This window comes from Rattus norvegicus, chromosome 2 (genome assembly GCF_021556685.1).
Source record: "Rattus norvegicus strain SHRSP/BbbUtx chromosome 2, alternate assembly SHRSP_T2T, whole genome shotgun sequence".
Taxonomy (NCBI): Eukaryota; Metazoa; Chordata; class Mammalia; order Rodentia; family Muridae; genus Rattus; species Rattus norvegicus.
The window spans coordinates 60,806,468-60,820,000 of NC_141535.1; the positions used below are offsets into that span (position 1 = coordinate 60,806,468).

A 13,533-nucleotide genomic window follows, 5' to 3' on the forward strand; every position below is an offset into this window, starting at 1 on the left:
TACCCTATTTGGGGGAATGAGGAGAAACAGATAGAAGAGTCAAAATTGAAAGCTGAGGTTTTTATCTTGATTTTAAAACCTGGGTTACTTTGGGTTTGTGGCACCCTCTCTGTTCGTTCAGGGATTCACATTAGAGTGGGATGGTCTTTGCTCTGGGGTCCATTTCGGTCCTGCTATGACAGACCCTGCTACGCTGGGTGCAGGTGCGTTATTAATATATGAAAGCTATTGCTATTGATTAATTCATAATAAAAATTCAGGTTCCAAATCCGTATCAGTGTTGCATGAACTCTGAAGATGTCAACTCGGGCCTGTGACGTGAAGATAATTCACCTTAGACAGATGGTTGGAGAGTTTCCAAACAGGGACACACAGGCCTGCCGGGGTCACCTCAGTGATTACATCAACAGAGTAGAGGACAGATGTGCACGGAAATAAGATATGACCAGAACAGCATCTTCTCACAGCCCCAGCAGTCCAACTAGTCTTAAATTAACCTAAAGCCTCTTAGCTGAGGTCTAATTACACATTGGAAGTTGCTTGAAGAAAACAACTTAAAAAGTCCTTCGGTGACAGCATCTTGTCACTAAAGAAAGCTTTAATAAGCAGGGTGTTCAAGGCAGTAAAGCTTCTCTTCATCTGAGCTGCATTCTCCAAAAGGAAAGGTGCTCCAATCGCCCAGCATCCTGCTGAGAACTTTGATGAGACAGCTGTGGGAAGAGACAACACTGCGCTGTGATAACATCTATTGTCTACAGTTGGATCTACGCTTGTAAGACAAAAACTGTGAATGTGTATTATACAGCATAGCAGCGGGAAAAGGCACAGAATGTATCCAAACCATAGATTTTAAATAAAACCCAAACGGCTTGAATACTTCCTTTCCCCCCTTTCATTCTACAGGTTGTCCTCTTCATGGCGATGGGTGAGATTTTCTGATCTATGACTGTCCTGTTCCCAGATATTTCAGAAATGTCAGTATAAAAAAATTTAAAAAAACCTAAAAAGGAAAAGAAAATTTCTCTCCTTGGAGCTCATTGGTTGAGTCTGAATGTTAATCAATACATGAACACCATCCCTGGGCTTTTAAAATGTAGCCCAGAAAACAGACTTCCAGGCAGAGTCTCAGTTCCTCCTGTCACTCATTCCTCATCCTTTTCTGTCCCCTGGACCACTGCAAATATCCCAAAATATCCCCTGCATCCAACTCTAACTTTAGAAGTTTCAACCCAAAGCCAATTCTGTAGTAAATAGGAAAGCAAAATGATTATTTTCAATACTAATTTGTAATTGCTGGGTAAGTTGCCCTACCTCCAAAAATTAATCCAATAATTTAATAGAATTTCTTCCTAGTATTTCCACATTTCTGAGGCAAAGTCTTTCAAGTTTTCTTGTTGTTTGTTTGTTTTTGTTTGTCTCAGTCCCTCATTGGGTAAACTAATGACAGGCTCATTTTTCTGCCTCAAGCTCACAGGGATGCTATATTTGGAGCATTAAATGTCTTTCTGGGGAAAGCTAAGAACTGCTTTTGTCCCCCTGTACTAGAGTAGTTTTCTCAGGAATTACATGAAGCTTGAGGAATTAACAAGATCTCACAGAACTTCCCAACAATATGCACAGAGCATATCATACCCCCTTTGCATAAAGTCTAAACATGAGAAAAAGGAGGGGACCATGAAACCCAGAGTAAACCTCAAAACTAGTCTGATATCCTACACAACTATACCATTTAATGTGGACTCTGTCATATAGGGGAAAGGTCACTGAAGATGAGTATGGATCTCTGAGTGTCTTTCTAGACTCATGCCAGGCAATGGTAGGTAATGGGAAATGAGTGTCCACGCTCTAAGGCAATGAGTGCTTCCCGACCTTCCTGTTCCTGTGACCTTTAATGCTGTGGTGATCATAACCATAAAATTATTTTGTGGATACTTCATAATTGTAATCTTGCTGCTGTTATGAATCATAAAGTATCTGTGTCTTACGATAGTCTTAGGTGACCCCTGGGAAAAGGTTGTTCAACCCAGAGATGGAGAACTGCTGCTCCAATGAAAGGTGAAAGGATGAGATAAATCAACCTAGGATGATCTTCCGTGCCCATGTGCATATTTTGTCTATACTTGTAATTGATGTCTACACAATTGCCCAGCATGGAAATGAATACAGCGGTTCTATATGCTTGAAGCAAGACCAGATCTTTTGACTTCATGTCATTCCTTACTATGAAAACATTGCATATGTTTTTAGAAGGAAATCTAAGAGCTATGTAATCAGTCCATCAGTGCTAAGGCCACTGAAGCATTTTGATCAGCCTCATGAAGCAAACACTGAAGCTTCTATGAAGGCATTACTGACAGCCAGCACACCCAAACCTTTTGGAGGTCCTAGACCTTCTTTATGCAGACTTTCAAAATGCAATATTCAATGTCTTTCCTAAACTCTATACCAAAAAGGATTAATATAATGATTTCTTATATTGCTTTTCTGAGGAATATACATGTGATGTATAATGGGCAGTCATGATAAATATAGTTAAGTATACAGAGATTTTCAGTCCATAAACATATTTACTGATAATATGAAAGAAAATGTACTATGACTTTAAATTTCTTTTTCTAAAAAGTTTATTTTTTATTTGATATGTATGTGTGAGTGCCTGCATTTAGGTCCATGCCCTGGCCATGAACCATGAAAGCCAGGCATATTCTCAAATTCCCTGAAGCGGGAGCTACAAGTACTTGTGTGCTACTTAATGGGGATGCTTGGAACTGAATCTGAGCCCTCAGCAGGAGCATCAAGTGCTATTAGCCACTGAGCCATGTCTCCAATCCTCACTCAAAAATTCTTAACCTTGACTTCTATTGCTAAACAGTCTAGACCACCCACAGCTACTAAAATCATATTTCTCAAAGATTCTTGCTCTGGACTGGACATTCTCCATTGTGAGCCTAGTAACTCTCATAATGTTCTATACCTTACTTTCTTACCATAATGTCCCCTACCTTGCTTTCCCACAGTTAGTCACACAATTGATATAGTCAATAAGGCAAAAACTGATGGTGTATCATTTCTATGGGGATGTCATTCACAACCTGGTGACTGCTACCTCGTGCCCTTTCTCTTGGACTGTATACTCTGAGAAAAGTTGCTATAATATTATGTTATTAGAGTAGTAAGATTTCCTTATGATGAGTCTCCTGTGTGAAAAGAAGGAATTGAGGAATTTCATCAATGATCACTTGAGTATGGTTGTAAGCAAGGACTCTGGCCTGGTCAAGCCTTGAGTGGTTACAATCTTAGGTAAAATCTCAGTAACTACATTATTAATGACCTTGAACCATAATCACCTGGAAGAGGGGCCAGGCAAAGCCGGGGTCATAAACCTACATAATAACAATATGTATTGCCTTCGGCCAGCAAGTTTGGGTTGCAATAGTAGATAAACCCACATGTATCCTTTTCTGGTCTTACATGTCTCAAAGTTGATGTTTATTTTTATAAAATGATATACTCTAAAGTAAATTTGTTATGTATTCTAAAAGCATCAATTCAGGAATTTCTTTTTTTCAAGAAGGAAAAGTAATTTACATTTAAAATATCCATTAACTGGAAGCTGTAATTATACATTTATTTTCTAGTATTACATATATTACACATACAAAGATATGTGTATAATACCTATATTTTTTGAAAATACATTTTTTATTTTATTTTTTCCATCTTTATTAAATTGGGTATTTCTTATTTACATTTCAAATGTTATTCCCTTTCCTGGTTTCCACGCCAAAATACCCCTAACCCCTTCCACTCCCCTTCTATATGGGTGTTCCCCTTCCCATCCTCCCCCCATTACCGTCCTCCCCACAACAATCAAGTTCACTGGTCTTGGCAGGACCAAGGACTTCCCCTTCCACTGGTGCTCTTACTAGGCTATTCATTGCTACCTAGGAAGTTGGAGCCCAGGGTCAGTCCATGTATAGTCTTTGGGTAGTGGCTTAGTCCCTGGAAGCTCTGGTTGGTTGGCATTCTTGTTCATATGGGGTCTCAAGCCCCTTCAAGCTCTTTCAGTCCTTTCTCTGATTCCTTCAACGGGGGTCCTGTTCTCAGTTCAGTGGTTTGTTGCTGGCATTTGCCTATGTATTTGCCATATTCTTGCTGTGTCTCTCAGGAGAGATCTACATCTGGTTCCTGTCAGTCTGCACTTCTTTGCTTCATCCATCTTGTCTAATTGGATGGCTGTATATGTATGGGCCACATGTGGGACAGGCTCTGAATGGGTTTTCCTTCAGCCTCTGTTCTAAACAATGCCTCCCTATCCCCTCCTAAGGGTATTCTTGTTCCCCTTTTAAAGAAGAAGTGAAAAATCCATATTTTGATCATCCTTCCAGAGTTTCATGTGTTCTGTGCATCTAAGATAATTCGAGCATTTGGGCTAATATCTACATATCAATGAGTGCATACCATGTGTGTTTTTCTGTGATTGGGTTACCTCACTCAGTATGGTATTTTCCAGTTTCATCCATTTCCTTATGAACTTCACAAGGTCATTGCTTTTGATAGCTGAGTAGTATTCCATTGTGTAGATGTACCACATTTCATGTATCCACTCCTCTGTTGAAGGGCATCTGGATTCTTTCCAGCTTCTGGCTATTATAAATAAGGCTGCTATGAGCATAGTGGAGCATGTGTCTTTGTTATATGTTGGAGCATCTTTTGGGTATATGCCCAAGAGAGGTAGAGCTGAGTCCTCAGGTACTTCAATGTCCAATTTTCTGAGGAACCTCCAGACTGATTTCCAGAATGGTTGTACCAGTCTGCAATCTCACCAACAATGGAGGAGTGTTCCTCTTTCTCCACATCCTTGCCAACATCTGCTGTTGCCGGAGTTTTTGATGTTAGCCATACTGACTGCTGTGAGGTGGAATCTCACTGTTGTTTAGATTTACATTTCCCTTATGACTAAAGATGTCGAACATTTCTTTAGGTGCTTCTCAGCCATTCAGCATTCCTCAGCTGTGAATTCTTTGTTTAACTCTGAACTCCATTTTTAATAGGGTTATTTGTCTCCCTGCAGTCTAACTTCGTGAGTTCTTTGTATATTTTGGATATAAGCCCTCTATCACTTGGGTAAAGATCTTTACCCAATCTGTTGGTTGCCGTTTTGTCCTAACAACAGTGTCCTTTGCCTTACAGAAGCTTTGTAGTTTTATGTGATCCCATTTGTTGATTGTTGATCTTAGAGCATAAGTCATTGGTGTTTTGTTCAGGAAATTTTGCCCAATGACCATGTGTTCGAGAATCTTCCCTACTTCTTCTTCTATTAGTTTGAGTGTATCTGGTTTGATGTGGAGGTCCTTGATCGATTTGGACTTAAGCTTTGTACATGGTGATAAGAATGGATCGATCTGCATTTTTCTAAATGCTGACCTCTAGTTGAACCAGCACTATTTGCTGAAAATTCTATTTTTTTCCATTGGATGGTTTTGGCTCCTTTGTCAAAAATCAAGTGACCACAGGTGTCTGAATTCATTTCTGGGTCTTCAATTCTATTCCACTCGTCTATCTGTCTGTCTCTGTACCAATACCATGCAGTTTTTATCACTATTGCTCTGTAATACTGCTTGAGTTCAGGGATAGTGATTCCCCCCCTCAGGTCCTTTTATTGTTGAGGATAATTTTAGCTATCCTGGGTTTCTTGTTATTCCAGATTAATTTGCAAATTGTTCTGTCTAACTCTATGAAGAATTGGATTGGTATTTTTATGGGGATTGCATTGAATCTATAGATCACTTTTGGTAAAATGGCCATTTTTACTATATTAATCCTGCCAATTCATGAGCACGGGAGATCTTTCCATCTTCTGAGATCTTCAATTTCTTTCTTCAAGGGCTTGAGGTTCTTATCACACAGATCTTTTACTTGCTTGGTTAAAGTCACACTAAGATATTTTATATTATTTAGGATGTTTGTGAAGGGTGTCATTTCCCTAATTTCTTTCTCAGTTTGTTTCTCTTTGGATAGAGGAAGGGTACTGATTTATTTGAGTTAATTTTATACCCTGCCACTTTGCTGACAGTGTTTATCAGGACTAGTAGTTAATTGGTGTTACTTTTGGGATCACTTAAATATACTATCATAACATCTGCAAATAGTGATATTTTGACTACTTCCTTTCCAATCTGTATCTCTTTGATCTCCTTTTGTTGTCTGATTGCTTTGACTAGGCCTATGAGAAATATATTGAATAAGTATGGAGAGAGTGGGCAATTTGTCTAGTCCCTGATTTTAGTGGGTTGCTTCAAGTTTCTCTCCATTTAGTTTAATGTTAGCTGCTGGTTTGCTGTTTATGACTTTGACTATATTTAGGTATGGGCCTTGAATTCCTATTCTTTCCAGGACTTTTATCATGAAGGGGTGTTGAATTTTGTCAAATGCTTTCTCAGCATCTAATGAAATGATCATGTGGTTTTGTTCTTTCAGTTTTTTTATATATTGCATTATGTTGATGGTTCATAATGGATGATTGTTTTGATGTGTCCTTGGATTCGGTTTGCAAGAATTTTATTGAGTATTTTTGCGTCGATATTCATAAGGGAAATTGGTGTGAAATTCTCTTTCTTTGTTGGGTCTTTGTGTGGTTTAGGTATAAGAGTAATTGTGGCTTCATAGAAGGAATTCGGTAGTGCTCCATCTGTTTCAATTTTGTGGAATAGTTTGGATAGTATTGGTATGAGGTCTTCTATGAAGGTCTGATAGATTTCTGAACCAAACGCATCTAGACCTGGGCTCTTTTACGTTGCGAGAATTTTAATGACTGCTTCTCTTTCTTTAAGAGTTTTGTGGTTGTTTAAATGCTTTATCTGTTCCTGATTTAACTTTGGTACCTGGTATCTTTCTAGAAAATTGTCCATTTCCTCCAGATTTTCCAGTTTTGTTGAATATAGGCTTTATAGTAGGATCTGATGATTTTTTGAATGTTCTCTGATTCTGTGGTTATGTCTCCCTTTTCATTTGGGATTTTGTTAATTTGGACACACTTTCCATGTCCTCTGGGTAGTCTGGCTAAGGGTTTATTTATCTTTTTGATTTTCTCTAAGAACCAGCTTTTGTTTCTGTTGATTCTTTATATAGTCCTTTTTTTTTTCTACTTGGTTGATTTCAGCTCTGAGCTTGATTATTTCCTGCCTTTTACTCATCCTGGGTTTATTTGCTTCTTTTTGTTCTAGAGGTTTTAGGTGTGCTGTCAAGCTGCTGATAAATGCTCTCTCCTGTTTCTATCTGCAGGCACTTAGAGCTATGAGTTTTCCTCTTAGCACAGCTTTCATTGTGTCCCATAAATTTGGGTATGTTGTACCTTCATTTTTCTTTAAATTTTAAGAAGTCTTTAATTTCTTTCTTTATTTCTTCCTTGACCAGGTTTTCATTGAGTAGTGCATTGTTCAACTTCCATGTATATGTGGGCGTTCTTTCCTTATTGTTATTGAAGACCAGCTTTAGCCCGTGGTGGTCTGATAGGACTCATGAGATTATTTCTATCTTTCCTTATTTGTGGAGGCCTGTTTTTTGCCTGATCATATGGTCAGTTTTGGAGAAACTACCAGGAGGTGGTGAGACGAAGGTATATCATTTTGTTTTAGGATAGAATGTTCTGTAAATATCTGTTAAATCCATTTATTTCATAACTTCTATTAGTCTATGTCTCTGTTTAATTTCTGTTTCCATGATCTGTCAATTGATGAGAGTGGAGTGTTGAAATCTCTTACTATTATTTTGTGAGGTGCAATGTGCACTTTGAGCTTTGGTAATGTTTCTTCTATGTATGTAGGTGCCCTTGTATTTGGAGCATAGATATTTAGCATTGAGAGTTCATCTTGGTAGATTTTTCCTTTGATGAATATGAAGTGTCCTTCCTTATATTTTTGATGACTTTTGGTGCAAAATCGACTTTATTCGTTATTAGAATGGCTACTCCAGCTTGCTACTTCTGACCATTTGCTTGGAAAGTTGTTTTCCAGCCTTTTACTCTGACGTAGTGTCTGTCTTTGTCTCTGAGGTGTGTTTCCTGTAGGCAGCAAAATGCTGGGTCCTCATTGAGAATCTGGTTTGTTAATCTGTGTCTTTTTATTGGGGAATTGAGTCCATTGATGTTGAGAGATATTAAGGAATAGTGATTGTTGCTTCCTATTATCTTTATATTTGGATGTGAGATTATGTTTGTGTGCTTGTTTTCTCTTTGTTTTGTCACAAAACGATTAGTTTCTTGCTTTGTTTACGGTGTAGCATGCCTCCTTCTATTGGACTTTACCATTTATTATCCTTTGTAGTGCTGGATTTGTAGAAAGATATTGTGTAAATTTGGTTTTGTCATGGAATATCTTGGTTTCTCCACCTATGTTAATTGAGAGGTTTGCTGGATACAATAACCTGGGATGACATTTGTGTTCTCTTAGGGTCTGTATGACATCTGTCCAGGATCTTCTGGGTTTCATAGTCTCTGGCAAGAAGTCTGGTGTGATTCTGATAGGTCTGCCTTTATATGTTACTTCATTTTTTCCCTACTGCTTTTAATATTCTTTCTTTGGTTTGTGCATTTGGTGTTTTGACTATTATGTGATGGGAGGAGTTTGTTTTCTGGTCCAAGCTATTTGGAATTCTGTAGGCTTCTTGTATGTTTATGGGCATCTCTTTCTTTAGGTTGGGGGAAATTTCTTCTATGATTTTGTTGAAGATATTTACTGGTCCTTTGAGTTGGGAGTCTTCACTGTCTTCTATACCTATTATCCTTAGGTTTGATCTTCATTCAGGGATTTCTTAACTTTCTAACCAACTCAAAATCATGTAAGATCTTAGTCTAATAAGGCATGCTGACAAGAATCTCCTTTCCTGTTAACTGAAGCAATCAGCTCACAAAGTCCATTGAGTAACGAGACTGTCACATGCACATGTACAAACAAACACACATGCACAAGAATAATGTGTTGACTTTCAGGTATAAATCTTACAAAATTGCTGAGTGAGTTTTTAATCAAAATAGAAGGTGGAAGATGATTTGACGGTTTATTATCAGTTCAAAAATGAAACTGAAATTGCTCCAGTGCTTTATTTGATAGAGGAAGATTTTGGCATGCCCTTTCAACAGACTGCTGACACCTAGATTAACTGTGCCTGAGCCATTTCCAGTGTTCTCATTATCCAAGAGGCAAACACTGAGCATGACTTTTTCAGTGTCATGTCCCCCCTGGTAAATCCTCTACTGCATGCTAAGTAAACCAACACTCAAGAAGGGTTTGTGTTTAAAAAGAAATCTGCTTCTGTGCTTTGCAATATTTTGCTATATTGCTGGCAATGCCAGACTCCCATTGCCTGAAAATATCCCACCTATGAGACATAGCCCTGGGCCTCCAACTTTTAATCATGTGAGTTGTATTTTAGCATGAAATCTCCTACTCAACAAACAAAATTTACTACTTCTAGAGTCAGAGCAGTTCTTGTCCAGGGTACAATGATGGGGATTTACTCCAGTGAGGTTTCCTTTATATCTATGTGATTCTAGGCTATTTACTTAAAAGGAAATCTGAGGTTAATTATTATTGCTGAAATTCCTTCATATGACTTTAAGAAGTAATTCTGTAGTGAAAATAGATGATGATTTCGTTAATGAGAAGATAAGAAATAAAATGCTGTCCTGTTTCTTTCATTTGCTAAGCACAAGTATGTGAGATAAAGCGTACACTAGCTTGATTTAGTCATTCCACAGCCCATGTCTTTCATAAAGTTACGCTATACATTCATTATACATGTACTGCTTATTTGTCAATTTAAAAAATATAAGAAGAAAAAATACCAATAGCCATAATGAACTATGCACCGTGTGTAGCACACACTCCTTCCTTTACAGTTCTCTTTTCAGATGAGCCAATCAACAATGGAGAGAAGCAATAAATCTCAGCTCCCACATTGGTACCTAAGACAAAAAGGGAGATATTCAGTATGCATCAGTGACACCCATAAACAGAAACAGAATACAGTGTGGACAAATGCTTTCTCATTTGCATTAGCATTCTCTGAAGTTACTCTATCTCAAGGCGATGGCTACTAATGGTTTATTCCACTAGCCTTCAGTTATGTAAGGTTTAGATTATTTCTAAGGTAGTGCATAACTATATACTAATTATTTTTTCCTACATCTTTATTTATTTTGCATGTACTTTATGGTTACAGAGAAACTTGGTTGTTGTTGTTTTTCAACACTTTCAGCACTTTAGTTTATATTTATTTATTTATTTACTGTGTTTGTGTAGGTGCATGCACATGACATACTGTATGTGTGGAGATCAAAGAACAACCTATAGGAGTCTGTTGTCTCCTTCCACCAAGTGGGCATTGGGGATCAAACTCAAGTCATCAGATGTGACTGTGTCTTTACCTGTTGAGCTATCTGATTAAGTCCTACTCAGTCCTTGCTCCCCAGAGAGTTAGCCACCCTGGAATTTCACTATTTCAAACTCAGGACCCCATAGTTTGTCAAAAGTGATATAGTGATGATGACAATTTAGCCCTAAGTATGCATGAGGATGCATATCCAGCCCTAGAATGTGCTCAGATACCATATGGTCATGGAAGGAGGCTGATAGAACTTGCTAATCAAATCATGTGTAGAACTATTGCTCTACCCAATAGTTTGCTACTGTAAAAAGAGCTAATCCTACACCATCTTGGTAATTTGTATGTTTGCTTTTTTTTTAAACCGAGATAAGTTTTCTCACTCTATAATGCACACTACCTTGTGTAGGTTGATGTCATTATGCAGGTGAAGGCAAACAAGATAAAATGTGGCCTGCCATTGGGTAAGAAGGCAGGGAGGCAGGAACAGAGGTTTAAGAAGGGAGGGAGAAGCAGGAGAGGAACCAGAGAGAGGAGGAGCTGGGAGAACATGGCGGCAGTTGTTAAGATTCTTCTCTGTTCATAGATGCAAGTTGTTAGGACTATTTTTAAGGAATGGGTGTGCACAGGATTTTGTGCTATCTAGATGAATGAATTTTATCTTATCAATTGGATCAGAGGTATTATGTGGTGTGCTCTTTCATGTAACGACTTAATTGAGTCCACCGTAAAAGAGCCATGAGCTAGGTGGTCTCTCTATGAAATTGGTGTGACAGCGACCTGCCTTGGGAACTAGATGGGTAGAGAGATCGTTGACAGGCTCAGAGAGTGGCTGTCGGCAGTGTGAGATGGGATGGAGCTTAGCAAGTGAGAGACTTTTCTGACTGAGATGAAAATATCCAACCAATGCTATGTAGCCCTACAGTGCCAGCATTAGCATGGGATGAAAGAAACCATTTTTTATTATTTACCACAACAGCCTTGAATTCTCTATGTAGACCAGACTGGCCTCAAATTTATGATGCTCCTAGCCCCAAAATTAATGCTGTGACATGAGCATCTGAAATGTGACTAGTGGCTTCTGAATAATAAAAATTAAAATCCATCTTATTTTAGTTATAATAATGTATCATTTAACAATGGACACAACAGATATGTCCTGCAAAATGCAGCATTAGACAATTTTGCTGTAATGCCACAGGTGTATACTTAAAATTAGATGATGTATCCTACTGTGTACATACTTTGGCTATAGAGTAGTGATACCATGGTACATGCAGTCTTAGTGCAGTCTTTTCTATTAATATGATAAGATACCATGGCCAAAACAGTGTGTAAAAGAGAGAGTTTAGTTGGACTTATTCCTTGATGGCAGAGTGAAAACATTGTGGTAGGCATGCTGAGAGCTCACATCACAGAAGCAGGAGGCAGAGAACACACTATATAGTGTGTGGGTCCTTTGAAACCTCAAAGCCTGACACCTCAACAAGGCCACACCTCCTAATCCTTCCCAAACAATTCCACTAATTGGAGACTAAAAATTCAAACATGAGCATGTGGGAACCAGTCTTTAACCTACCACACAATTCATCACCAACTGAAACACTATAGGACAAAAGACTGTAATTTGAACCAGGGTGACTTGTAGGGCTGTATAAATTGAATCTCATGAACCACTTCATTTGGCCTTTTGACCTAGAGGAGCTTCAAAGCTTCTGCTGTCCCAGGAAAGCTAAATGGTACATGATTATAACTTTTATAATCTTTTATTTGAGCCCACAAGCTATGTTTGTGTCTCAATATCCACCTAAACTAGGAAATTTGCTTAAGTGGTTTTCAGCATAGGTCCTTTCCATGACTTCTATAGAAGATGTTTCTTTCTGTGACCTGGAACATCTTTTGGGATCTACAGAGAGCTTGAGAGTTAAAACGATCTGACCGGTTTTGAGCCAGGGGTATGTATACTGTTAGACACTGCTGAAGGTGGATCTTCTCCAAACTACCTCCCTGAGAATAATGACTGTTTTTGCTTCACTTTCCTCACTGGTTATGAAATTCCTGCTCCACATTTATTAGTTCTTCATTGTGGAAAAAGTGCACTGATCTATAGCCAAGGATGTCTCCTTTTCTCAACTGCTAGGAAATCCTGTAGCACTTTTAAAAATCTTTCTTTTACAGTTGTTCAAAAAGATTCTGAAGAAGCTTACACTGAAACATAAGCTTGAAATCCATGACAACAGGGAATTTTATTTGTTTGTCTTTGAGAGTTCCCAGCAGAAAGACCCCCACTGTGAAAAAAAACTCAATGGTGTGTGTCCACATGTCTCCAGGCTCTCATTTTGTATAGAATTCAATATTTTAAATGGTGCCCATGGGAATTCCTATTATAAATGAGGACACACATGTCTGATACTTCAACAGTTATGTGAGAGCCCAAATTTACTAATTAGTCATTAGTGGATTGCAGTGCCTTTATGAGAGTTTTGTTTTTGTTTTTTGTTGTTGTTGTTGTTTTTTGTATTTTTGGTTTTTTGGTTTGTTTGTTTGTTTTTTTGCTTTGGAAAGGGTCTGTATTTATTCCCTTAAAAAAAAGTAGCACACATACAAGGTCTTAGTGTTCTATTGCTATGAGGGGACACCATGATCATAACAACTTTACAAAGGAAAACATTTAGTTGGGTCTGGTTCACGTTTCAGGAGTTTAGTCCATTATCATCATAGCAGGAAGTAGGGTGGCATAGAGGCAGACATGAAGCTGGAAAGGTAGCTGAGAGTTCTTTATCTGGATACATAATGAGCCAGTGGGCTTGGCTTGACCATTTAAAACCCCCAAACCCACCCCTAGTGACACATTTCCTCTAACAAAGTTACACCTACTCCAATGAGGCCACATATCCTAATCCTTTCAAATATTTCCCCTCCTATGAGGCTGTCAGGTCATTTTCATTAAAACCTCCATATATAAGTTCATGTCACATCTAACTTATTTAGTCTATTCACTGAGGTTATGAAGAACTTATGGTTTAATTGTCACCTTTATCCATAAAGAACAATCTAGGGAGAAAGGCAGTCTCCAAGTTGTACTGGGAAATAGCTAAGATCTAAATGGCAGAAACCTATACAAACTCAAAGGAAAGTAACTGCTTTTCA

The 13,533-nt window shown here is 38.2% G+C and overlaps 1 long non-coding RNA gene across 1 annotated transcript in view; it reads right to left on the reverse strand.

The window, feature by feature from the left end:
* Positions 1 to 45: 45 nt before the first annotated feature.
* The window catches only part of LOC147996113 (uncharacterized), a 19,386-nt gene continuing 5,898 nt past the window's right edge, over positions 46 to 13,533 (reverse strand). Inside the window, exons 2-3 of the long non-coding RNA XR_015674179.1 lie at positions 9,845 to 9,964; positions 46 to 710 (exon numbers count right to left, since the gene is read on the reverse strand). This is a non-coding gene — a long non-coding RNA (uncharacterized LOC147996113). The remainder of the gene's footprint in view (positions 711 to 9,844; positions 9,965 to 13,533) is intronic.